The following is a 12,781-nucleotide window of genomic DNA, read 5'->3' as shown; positions in this document are numbered from 1 at the left end:
TAAATGATTACATCTGAATCTTATGTCAGGCACTGTTTTGCACTTATAAATATTAAGTTATTCAACTCTCATAACAACTTATTTTACAGATCAAAGAACTGAGGCACTGAGAGGTTAAGTTACCTTGTCTTAGCCCCTCTAGCCTACTGTCTCAGGTCTTGGAGTCAAGTCCAAACTCTTTGGCTCACAATTTAGGCTCTGAACTCCATGTACTCTAATATGGCTTCTTTCGCTTTTTTTAATTTGTCCTACTGGAGTCCTTTGCACACAGGTGCCATCAGTGCCACTTGTGGCCCTGTCATGATTGCACCCTTGTATGATGAGTTGTAAAGAATCAGACAGGGCACACATACAACTCAATATCCCACTATCCTAGTTTTCTTGCTGAGTGGTAGATCTAGGTTTTGTTTGACCATTTCCATTGACTTGTGTAACAGTTCTCCATTATAATGAGCAGAAAAAATTATCTTTCTGTAACTTCTACTTACTAGTAGTAAGTCACACGTAACTGAGTCACATTTGGTCTTGATGTGTCTCTTTACCTGAATGTAGATATCAGCAGTGCTCCTTTTGTGTTTTGTTTTAGTAGTTCTGTTTTGTGGTCTTTCTGGGTCTCTTTCTGTCTCACATATCTTCATTGTTATTGTCTTTCCTTTTCAAATTCAGTTTTTGGGAGAGGGATTGAGTTTATCTTTTGTTTCTTATTGTTAATCTTAAAATCAAATTAATAAAACTTTTAATTAACTTGATGTGTAGTATGTTTCCCACTCTAGTTCTGAGAAACACTCACTTTGCAACGCTAATATTTAAAAGAAGTGATCTCGTTGGGTTTCTCCCTGCAGATTAATAATTAGACTCTAGTAAAATAACTCTTCCTGCCCTTTTGTGCCACATAGTCCATTGCTTCTCAACCCTTTCTGGAATCACATGGGTGAGCTTTAAAATGCTACCGACTTACAGATTTTACCCTAAATCAATTAAATTTGAGTCACATTTAGGTTAGAATCTGGAAATTTTCTGTAGGACAGAGTTAATCAAATACCCAACATCTCTGGCAGAGCTCTCATTTCTGCTGGGAGTGTATTGTTCAGTAGCATGATTTTTGTGTTATTCTAGCCTAATTAGCTATTCAAATTATTGGTATCTTAAATAAAATATTAAGCCCTGGGGAAGAGTGAGAATCTTAATAAGATCTAGGAATTATGTCAGTTTTTTCTTTTAACTTGTTACGTGCCCAGGTACTGCCTATGTGGTCTTAGGCAAATTCGGAGAAGGCAAAGTTTGATTTTATTGTTCATCTTATTATTTCTTACATCCTTATGCTAATCCTACTGCCCCTTATCACCTTTCTACTTATTTCTCCCCGCTAAACTACTTTAAAAAGTTTAGCTGCTATCAGCATTGTGTTAAGAAGAAAAGTGTCATATCTGTCATATTTCTAGGGCATCATAAGTTGCACAATTAATTTAGTAACAGTTTTTTGGAAAGAGAAAAAGAAATTAGTTACAATTCCGCATGTTGATGTGCCACTTTTTTTTTTTTAAGCAACTGATAACTATGCGTGTCTAGTCATACATTTTTATATGACCATTCTAGTATCACAACTAAAGTTTGAGTCTAAGCCTTTTCTAATGTTCACTTCTCTATCATAGAAAGTTAGTGAACTGGAAACTTGATGGGTAGATGGTAGTGCCTAAAAAGTAAATTTCACTTTTAATAACACTTGAAAATGCCTACACCAAACTTTAATTTTAAAAACTCTATGGCTTAGTATAAGAGAGTTTGTGGTTTTTATTGTCTTTAATTGCATTACTTACTCTCTGACAGGCACATTTTGAGATACTTGATAGCTTTTTTGTCTTATTCCTTTTTTTTTTTTTTTTTTTGTATAAACCTAATACAGAATTCAACCACATATGATGCTACCAATGAAACTAACTCAGATAATAATTGGATGACTAGATATCAATCCATGTTTAAATTGTTTTTTATGTAGGTTTATGGTCTTGAGTATATCTTGTTTTTAGAAAATTGAGATCATAATATATGTTTGGATCAATTTTCCCTAAGTCACTTAACAAAGATAGAAAGATCATAGCCAGTGTTGGTGAAGCTATGTTTGATCTTACTACTCTGCCTGAGTTCAATCCTGATCTCAGGGTCATCTGCTATGGTGAGAGTAGGGGATGTTGAGCAAATGAGGTTATAAGGCAGATAGATGTAAAGGACACAGATTTTGTTTTTTTTGGACAACTTGAATTACTTTAGTGCAAATAATTTTAATATACATCTGTCAGATTATCTTAAATACACCTTAGATTTTTGTAATTCTTTTGTAGAAGATATATCTTTTACAATTCACATTCATTTTATAAGGTCAAGAATTGTGTGGTATGCTTTATAAATGCACTACACAATGGCAGGGGCATTGGTAAATGAGCTGACTAGAAAACTATCTAATACAGAATCCAGAAGAAAGGCCTGCTTATGGTTTTTAGAAATCCCTCAGTTTTCCATATTGTATTGTATGTGCAAATGGGCATACCTGTTGACACATCATTTTCCAAATTTATTTGCATTTCACATCCTAGAATCAACTATTTAACTACCTAAATATCAAATTATTATTGAGATTTTTCCATTAAAGGCCTATAGTTTAATAGGTAAAGTTAAATGACTGAATGAAGAAAACAAGGTTAGAGAAAAGATAGAGAAAACTAAGATTTGAGACATATGAGACTGATAAGAGAAAGACTCCCTGACCACAGAAAAGTAAGAAAAGAACAAGGGAGAGGATGAAAAAAGTAGAAAGAATATCAACTGAAATGATCTAATATGATATTTTCCAAAAGATAGATGTGAGTTTGTGTGTACATGTTCCAGTAGTGAAAACAAGTATCCATTGGTATACAGTGCTCTATTACTTTATGTTCATTTTAGATTTAAAAAATTACTGTTATTTATATTTAATGTAGAGGTTCAAATTTACATTCTCATTTAGCGGTGATATCAGAGTCATGTATAACGTACTGGTTTCAGAAGAGTGGGGGTCGCATTCCCATTCATTCATTCCATTCCTGGGAATTGCCATGTGTTTGAGCTTATTACCGTAAGTTTACTTGTGTTCGATTATGTAGACTTATGGATTATCTGGTTTTAACCAAATTCCACCAAAAAAAAAAAAACAAACTAATGTAAAGATTCCTATAAAGAAACTGAATGTAAGAAATGAATAAGAATAGGAAACAAAATGGTACAACTGACAATTAAACTACTAGAGTGAGCTTTTCCCTTGCCATGATTTAATCGTTTTAGAAGATGGCTGAAAAAAATTAGACTATCAAGAAAGCCATTTAACATATAGGCATACATTCACTGTTAGTACTGATGAGCCTTATTCTGAGTAAATTGTGCCTTGAGATGTTAGTTAATGATATAAAATCATCATGATCAAGACAGTCAAAAGAATCTAGAATGTTTTAAACAGTATTTCAGCACTATAAACAAGTAAATAATTTATCCTTTTTTTACTTTGCTTTTGTGTATTTTACAATGTACAGTAGTAAATAATTCATCAGCACATGTTAATTATTTGTAACTAAAGAAAATGAATGTGTGCCAACACTTTTTTCTAATAGGGTGCTTTGCCAATTTTTGGATAACAAAAATTTACACTGATAAGATCACTTAGCCTACGGCTATAGCTTACAGCTCAAAAATTCACAAAAATTTTGTAGTGAAATAATCGATGTTCATAACAAATGACCTTGAGCTCAACAGAGCCTAGCTGTAATCTGATTTTGGTGTGGACGCCATCATAATATCTACAGAACATTTTCCCAGTGGGTCATAGAAAGGATCTACCAACTAGCTCACAGGTGCCTTCTACCAAAAAGCTTTGAGGCTCATTCACCTTGTCTTGAAACACCAAAGGCTGGTGGGATATTATATGTTGATGTAACCATCTATAATTTTCACGTAGTGTGTGACATATTTAATAAATGTTGTTTTAATTCCTAGATCTCCTTATAGCTTATCTACTTGAAAGTTATAGAGTAGCACTAAAGTTACTAGTATGGCCATGGAGTTGGCAATCAGCACAGATGGAAGTTTCAGTCACTGAAAGATAAAACAGGGGAGCAAACTTCAAGGGATTAAATTCTTTCTGCAGTTATTCAGTGCATTTGCTTAGTTATCTTTTTAGTGTTTCCTGACTTAATTTACCTGTTAGGTGTATGAGAGAAAGCTTCTACATCCCTTTCTGTGGCACTGGCTTGTGCTGTTCCAGAAAATTGTCCTATGTGCTAGCACATGGTGGAACCTGCACTGGTCATTGTTCCTCCTGAGAGTCACTACTCTGATAGGATGTGTGGAAAAATTTCATGGAAAATAATGTGCTGTGAATTGGCAATTGAGAAGACTGGGTAAAATCTGAAAAATATAAACTCTGAAGGCATAAAAGTTAAGTAAGTTTTGATTGAAATGATTTCAAAAACTATCATGTATTTCTCTTTATTAAACGATATATAGAATATAAGTGTAAAACTGTTCTTCATGGTTCATGATCATAGATTATTAACATACTATATTGGGTCCTATTACAGTAATATTTGCATGAGTCGATTGAATGTGGGTCAATTTGTGCAAATTCACCTCTCGAGTATCATTTTGTTCATTGTGTCAACCTTTTAGGAATGTAATAAAGACTCAGTGTCTGTCATGTGTTATGCACTCAAAAGTTTCTGTTTATGATAACAGTTGATTGCGGGGAGAAAGATATTTACTGGTGAAGACCTTAAAGACAGGAATGAAGAGTTTTCCATCCATGTAGAATTTGGTGTGAGAAATCTTTTAAACTGAATTTGTCTTAGGGCACACTGAATATTTTACTTTCCTTTTTCTCAGCATCAGCAACAGCAATTTGTGATTGGTGGTACCGGATATTCAGTTGTACATCCCCACATCAATGCACTGCCAATGGTAAGATTTCCTCCCACTCCAAACATTCCAGTATTTTAATTGCTCTTTTTTTTATTCTCTTACTTTTAAGAATCTATTAAGTATTTTAAAAGTTTCTAACAATCTGACAAAATACATATGTGTTCCCAAAGTGAAGAAATGTTTTTTTTTTAAAAAAAAAAACATGTAATTTAAGGTACTTCAAGTAAGTTTTTATTTTGTATAAAAAAGTAAAAAGGCAAATCCTTATTTTGAAGATTTTTATTATCTTCAGATTTTATAACCTCTTGGTTACGGTTATCAGGATGAAAAGTAGTATTATGTAGTAATGATCCTGTATTTTAACAAGTGGACGATATTTTGTGAATAGAATTTTCTTGTTAAACTAAGTTACAGTGGCCGTAATGGATAGCTCTTACATTTTTGTCCATCTCACTATAATAGTCTGTTTTTGCATATTACGTTTGTCCTGATATTTATAGTTAATAGGGAGTTAAATGACTGAAATTTTTAGTGAAAAAATTTCAGGAGAACCATTTTTATCTATTTAAAGAGATCATTTAGAAGCCTTTTTTCCTGTGGAACAGAAATTTGTCAGCTGTATTATACAGCAGAAAGGCCACTGGATCCTGTAGGAGTCGGGGTTTGCCCTCATTCCTGCATGTGTTCTGGATGACTTTTGGCAAGTACTCTTGTAAAATTAAATGATAGAATTGGACTACTTTTTTAAAGTTTATTCTAGCTATAGGCTAAGTGATACCGCATCACTGTAAATTAGAATTCGTAATGATTCTCCCTTAAAAAATGTAATTCCTTACCTAACTGGTATTGCTGTGTACTTTGGGGATCAGTAAATAGCAGGAGAATTAATTTTTACTTTTTTTTTTAGAATTACTTAATATTTTCTCTTTCAAAATATATTTTATAGTGCATCATCAAGACTTTTAAGTTATTTTTACTTAATCAAAGTTTTGATTTAAACATTAAGTCAGGGAGCTTAAAGAAACTGATTAAAATTTATGGAATTTGTTGGGAAATGGTAGATGTATCAGTCTGAAATAAAAACTAAAAATTAACTAGAACTAGAATAAATGAGTGAGATAAGTTACCTGTGAAAATATTCCTAGGAAATGATTCATTTTAAAGATGGATTTGTCAGTATGTTGATAAGAGAAGGATTATCTTTGTCTAAACTATCTTTTGAATTCTTACTGGGGAGGAAAATGACCTCTCCCTCCCACCTGTCTTTCCCCCTCTCCTTTCTCCCCCTCTCCTTTCTCCTTTTCCTCCTCTTCCCCCTCCTCCCTTGCTTTCTCCCTCTTTCACTCCTACCTCTCTCCAGTAATGGAGTCTGTTGGGGAAAATAATGTTTTTGTCTTTACCTAACTCGAAGGATTGCATGATTCTTAATTAATTTCTGAAACACTGGGTTCTTTGAGGTGCTTGGGTGACTCACAAACCATCATCAAATCTGCTGTTGCCTCTGGAACACTGCACAATGTCTCATGTAAGAAGCAGCTCCATGGTAAATCATCTTCGGCATTGTGAAGTCTCTGCCCTTGGCTTTTTGTTTGAAGTTCACATTCGAAACCTGTTAGTTTTCTAGATTGTAGGAGTCTTAGCTATTTGTGACACGTCTCCCCTGAGAATTAGTTGCACAGGCTTTGGCCATCGGTGATGTAGGTGCTGTGCAACTAGCTGTCTCTTCTAAGTGCCTATCAAGTGAAATTTTTATGTGCCACTCACACAGATTATTGTTTTGTTTTTGGAACAGCTCGTAGACTGTATTTTAAATCAGAGCATCTCAAACACATTTGCCTACCTTGTTGAAAATCCCTGAGGTCATTTTTAAGTCATGATCACAGAAATTTATGTTTGCTTATGTTAGTGTTAGTTCTATATATGTGTGTGTTAGAGATGAAGGATAAGATTACAACAAACTTGCTTATAGTCTAGCCGAGGACATTGAAGCTATTTCTACACATTTGCATGAATAACTTATAAATTTATAGATATTGGTTCAAAATGGTAGTTTTCCTATGGACCTGAGAAATACATTAGTGTCCAGGGTTATACCCTTGCTATGTAGTATCTCACATTTTTTTTCTCACCTGGAAATGCCATAAAGGAATGCTTTGTGGGAACATTTACTTCTGCCACCCCCACACCTTGCCCTTAACTTTTGTTCTTGATATAATAACTGTGAGGGATTCATAATATTCTTATTTGCCTCATTCTTCACTTGACTAGGTACAGGTTATTTGAACTCTAATTGCACCTTAAATCATAATGATTTACAGCTACTTTCCTATATAAATGTTTCATAGCTCCTTTCTGTAATTATCTCATTGCATTAATAGAACCCATTGGCTAACAGGTGTATATTATTATCTTAACATTTTACTGTGAAAAATTTCGAGCATACACTAAAGTAGAGAAAATAGCGCAATGATCTGTCACCCAGCTGCAGTAGTCACCAGTTTCGTTTCATGTAACCACCTTGTTCCCATGTATCCCACACCCCCACACTTGATTATTTTAGAGCCAATACTTATATTAAATGATTTCATTCACAAATATTTTAGTATGCATCTATGGAAGGTATGAACTATTTTAAAACATACCACAATATCATCAGCACACTTTAAGAATTGACAATAATTTCATCTTTTATTTGAAAAGCAATCTTAATATTACTGTTAAAATTATAGTAAACAATATAAAATTTACCATCTTAACAATTTTAAGTGTACGGTTTGTACACTTACATGTAGTATTAACTATATTTACATTATTGTACTACAGATCTCTAGAACTTTTTCATTTTGGAAAACTGAAACTGTATACCCGTTGAACAAAACCTCCCATTTCTCCCTCTCCCTAGCCATTAGCAAAAGCTATTTTACTTTTTGTTTCCCTGAGTTTGACTACTCTAAAGAACCTTATATAAGTGGAATCATACAGTATTTGTCTTTTGTGACTGATTTATTTAGCAAAATGTTCTCTGAGCTCATACATGTTAAAGCTTGTGACTGGATTTCCCTGTTTTTAAAGGCTGAATAATATTCCATTGTATACTTATACCATATTGTCTGTATTCATTGTTGATGGATACTTGAGTTGCTTCCACCTTTGACTATAGTGAATAATGCTGCGATGAACATAGTACGCAAATATACATTTGAGATCCTGCTCTCAGTTCTTTTGGATGTATATCCAGAAGTGAGATTGCTGGGTCGTAATTCTAGTTTTAATTGTTTTTTAGGCACCTCGACACTGTTTTCCAAAGTGGCTGCATCATTTTATATTCACAACAATAGTGCACAAGGGTTCTACTTTCTCTACAGGCTTGCCGATACTTGTTATTTTCTGCGGATTGTTTTGTTTTTTAGGGTAGTGGCCATCTTAATAGGTGTGAGGTGATGAGATGATGATAATTTCTTAATATCACCATATATCCATTTTGTTTGTTTTCCTCATCTGCTCATAGTGTTTTTACAGGATCACAACAAAATCCATACTTTACATTTGTTTGGTACATACAGCATCTGCTTTTACATCTTATTGTTTTTTCTGTTTTATTTGTCTATAAGGTTTTCTCATTCTGTATTTTGTTAATTGCATCCCCGTAGTAAAATATCATTCTTGTATTTTTTGGTAAATCAATTTTGAGATCTAAAGGCTTAATGTAATTCAGGGTTCATTTTGCTCTCCTTTGCGGGGCTAGGGTGGCAGAGTATTAGTGCTAAGTCAGTCCATAAAGAAGTGTGTAATATTTGGTTATCTCTGCTTGTGATACTGAGTGACTACTGCTGATTGTTGCCTAGGTCCGTTATTTCCATGAGTGTGCAGGATGTTGATATTCTAACTGTATCAAATTTTTATTTATTATCTGTAATATTTCTACAAGGAGAAGCTTCCCTCATCAGATATTTGGTTATGCTGTGGCACAGTTGGCACAGAAAAGGCATACTAAAGACTTAATTCTTTCCTCTATTTACTAATTTTAAAAGTACTGAGCTGTTCCTTAGAATCCTGGAAAAGTAGACCAATGAGGGCTTTGAAAAAATGTCATTGTGAGCCTGTGGATTTAAATATTTGTTATGTTTATTGCATTGTAGTTTTTATTCTTATATGGATGCTCACATTGTCTTGACCCAAGGAACCTGTTCGAATTGACTTGTGAGTCGTTTTTGACAGTGGCTTTCATAAAAATAAATACTTGTTAATGCATTTATTTTGAAACATTACATAAGCCCTTTACCTTTTTTGTTGTTGGTGATGGTGCTACCCATAGTAGAGATGGAAATTTATTTCAAAAACTAACTTTTTCTGATATAAATCCCCATCATGTAACAGGGCAGACCTCTTTACCACCACCACCACATAAAGAGAGGGGTGGGGAGAGGGAGGGGGAGCGGTAAGAAGAGGGGGATATGAGAGAGAGAGAGAGAGAGAGAGAGAGTGTGTGTGTGTGTGTGTGTGTGTGTCAGATTACTCATTGAGATACCTTGGCCCTTATTTGTCATTACTTCCCTCTCTCCTCGCCCTTTACCTCCACATCTAGACCTGCACTGAATAGTGTGGCAGCCATTATTCAGTCATATGTAGCCATTGAGCACTTAAAATAGGAATAGTCATAATTGAGATGTGCTGCAGATATTAAACGCATGATGGAATTTGAAGATAATTAAAATCTTGATTTTAAAATACTGATTACAAGAAATAATATTTACATATTTTGGGTTAGGTAAAATATTAAAATCAGTTGCCATCTTTTTAAATTTTTCATGTGGCTACTAGAAAGTTTAAAATTACATACGTGGTTTGTATTATGGCTTGTGTTGCATATCTGTTGACAGTATTGTTTTAGACCTTTCTAGTCACAGTTACCTACCTATAGCTTCTCCTTATCTACCGGAAACAAGTAATTAGCACAAGGAAAACTTGACTAAAGCTAAGAACTGGGGAAAGTCAGAGAGTTCCTAAAATTAGACGATGGGACTATATTACAAAGCTAAGTAAGTTGTCATTTGCCATTGACCAGGCCCTCATTTTACACCCCCCACCCCCCACCAAATAAAAAAAAAAAGTACTGAGGCTTAGAGAAATGATACCATATCACATGCTTGCTCATGGTAACAGAGCGAAGACTTGAACTGGATATCATTTGTATTCTAGCATTTAAAAAAATTGTCATACAAATTACAAAGAATCTGAATGTCTTTCAAAAGTGCATCATGGCAGCTTTCACTGGACCTCAGCAGGAGATAGAATAATAAGTAAAGATTAAAGCATCTTGGCTAGAGATTTCTGGGTTTGGGGACTTTGTCAGTTCATATACAGAAGTACAGGATCCCCTTTTCCAGCTTTCATACTCCAGCTCTAGAGGCCTTTGTTCCTGGTTTAGTTTTGCTCTTTTGATTGAAAAAGACTTTCTTAAGCTTTTGGGGGGAAAACACACACAGTAATAGGTATGCCACTGTCTTTAGCAAGTGTTTTTAGAATAGTAGAGAGATATGAAAAAAACATTATGAGGACACTAGAACAAACAAAAACAAGTATAAAACTGGACTGGAGTGGTTTCTTAAAAGAAGGGAATGGTTTTGGATAAGTTTCCCACCTTGATGACTTTTGCCTGAGGGCAGGCTCCCGAGGTTTGTTTGCAGTCTTATTGGCTAGGGGAACCAGAGACAGAGTTCAGAACTACCACAGCAGCTGTGGACTAATGGAGGCAGCAGGAAAAAGAGGGAGGAAATCCCAGAACCATAAGGGTAGGGTTCCAAACACTGTAAAACTCTGTCAGATATGGAGCTGACCCCTAAAGTGGAAACATTTTAGATGTCTGTCAACAACAGAATAAACAAACTGTGCTGTATTTGTACAACAGAATACTACTGAGTAATAGAAAGGAACAAACTACTGATGTCTACAGCAACTTGGATTAATCTCTGAAACATGTTGAGTGAACATAGCCTTACATAGAACAGGACATAAAGTATGATTCTATTTATATGATGTCCTAAAAACAGATCTTATCTGCTCAAAAGATGGGGTGGAGGAAGCAAAACTAATTTATGTTGGGAAAAATAGTGGTTGTCATGGCTTAGAAATGGATGCCTGGGTATTGGGGACAGGGAATAAGTGGGAAAGGGCATGTTGAAACTTTCTAGTGATGCTAGTAATACTCTGTATCCTGTTAAGGAATTGGGTTACTTGAGTAAGTGCATTTGTCAAACTCATTGAATGGTACACCTAATATGTATCCATTGTAACTTGTGTAAATTTTTCTTTAAAAGGAAAAACATTTTAAATACTTTACTGTGGTTAATGATAGACAAGCTGAAGTATATATGGGGAAATTATACAGAGGTCTTCAACTTCTTTTGAAATACTTCAAGAATTAAGATCAATTAATAGATTTGATAAAACATACAAGAAAGTATTAATTTTAAAATCTTAGTGGTGGCTGTATTATTTTCTGTACTCAATTCTTTCAGTTTTACCATATGTTTCAAAAATTTTCATAATAAAACATTTTACAGGTAGTATTTCTCTAACTAGTTTCCTGTTAGTATGTTGTTAGTGTCTTTCATCAGAATTGGTATTATTTCTTTAAATTTGAAAATAGTTTATCAGTGACATTTTTCTGCCTGTACACTGAGCTCTGACCTGTTTAGAATGCAGGAAGATACAGAAATTAAAATAAATAAGAAAAATGAGAAGACAGAACATAGTCACACAATAATTTGATTACTTCAAAGACATAACAAAGATTCACTGAGATAATTTATAATACATAAATTCTGAGAGAATGGCTATATAATTAGAGTATGCTCAGAGTTGAGTATGATTAATGGGAGATGGAATCCCTAGGGTTGCTTATTTTGAACAAGTTTTGAAAATACTATTAGAGGAAATTAGTAAAGTCTCTTTTCATTTCTTTAATTGACCAATTGTCATTTATGAAATATGGCTTAGGACACATTTTTTTTAGTGCATTGTATTCATTATTCAAAGAAGGGATGCTGCATGATTTTTATGCTAGAATCGTTAGCCATATTGGATGATTAGAATTATTTTTCAAAAGTAATCTATACTTGAGGACTGTGGTAACAGTATGTTAATGAGTTGTTGGGCTGAAAAGTAAACAATCATTGTTACAGAATTTTGTGGTTCTTTTATAAATTTTGAGAGTCAAATATAGTGCTATTAAAACATTGACATAATATTAAGTATAACCTTTATAAAACATTATCTTTTATCCTCAGTTAATTTACTCTTAAGAAACCTATTCTGATACACACATTTTAAAAATTCAGCCTATCAGAATGAATTGTAAGTGGGTGAGGATGAGTAAAAACTAAAATATTAATATTAAAATATAACTTATAATTGAGATGTGATATTTTTAACTAATTTGATCATTTCAAATTTTTATTGCCATTTTTTTCTTCCCTGATCCTGAAAATGAGAACTTCCAACAAAAGCAGTTATTAAATATGTTTTAGAAAATAAAAAAGATGTAATTACTTGATGTTACAATAGCTTCTTTTTTTTTCTAGTGACCAAAAATAGTCAGGTTTGGACTTACTTTTGGTCTTGTCTTTTTACCTTACCAATTGTATTGCAGTAATAGAATTACCATTTTTTTTTCTAGGTATTATAACTCTCTCAAAGCAAATGTTCTGCTATGTTGTGCCCAAGTCTAGCCATTTATATTGTTCCAAGAATTTTTTGTTATTGATATCTAAATGAGGTATTTTGGTCTGAGGAAATCGTATGCTGACTTATGTAAGTGGTGGAAAAAATTACAAATGTG

The 12,781-nt window shown here is 33.7% G+C and overlaps 1 protein-coding gene across 1 annotated transcript in view; it reads left to right on the top strand.

Moving 5' to 3' along the window:
* The first annotated feature begins 4,899 nt into the window (after positions 1–4,899).
* Positions 4,900–12,781, top strand: part of TBL1XR1 (transducin beta like 1 X-linked receptor 1) — a 74,393-nt gene continuing 66,511 nt past the window's right edge. The window contains exon 1 of the mRNA XM_025046077.1: positions 4,900–4,980. The gene's annotated coding sequence lies outside the window, so the exon portion shown is untranslated. The remainder of the gene's footprint in view (positions 4,981–12,781) is intronic.

Source organism: Pteropus alecto, unplaced genomic scaffold, assembly GCF_000325575.1.
Source record: "Pteropus alecto unplaced genomic scaffold, ASM32557v1 scaffold33, whole genome shotgun sequence".
Lineage (NCBI taxonomy): Eukaryota > Metazoa > Chordata > Mammalia > Chiroptera > Pteropodidae > Pteropus > Pteropus alecto.
This window is presented reverse-complemented; position numbering and strand designations above follow the sequence as displayed.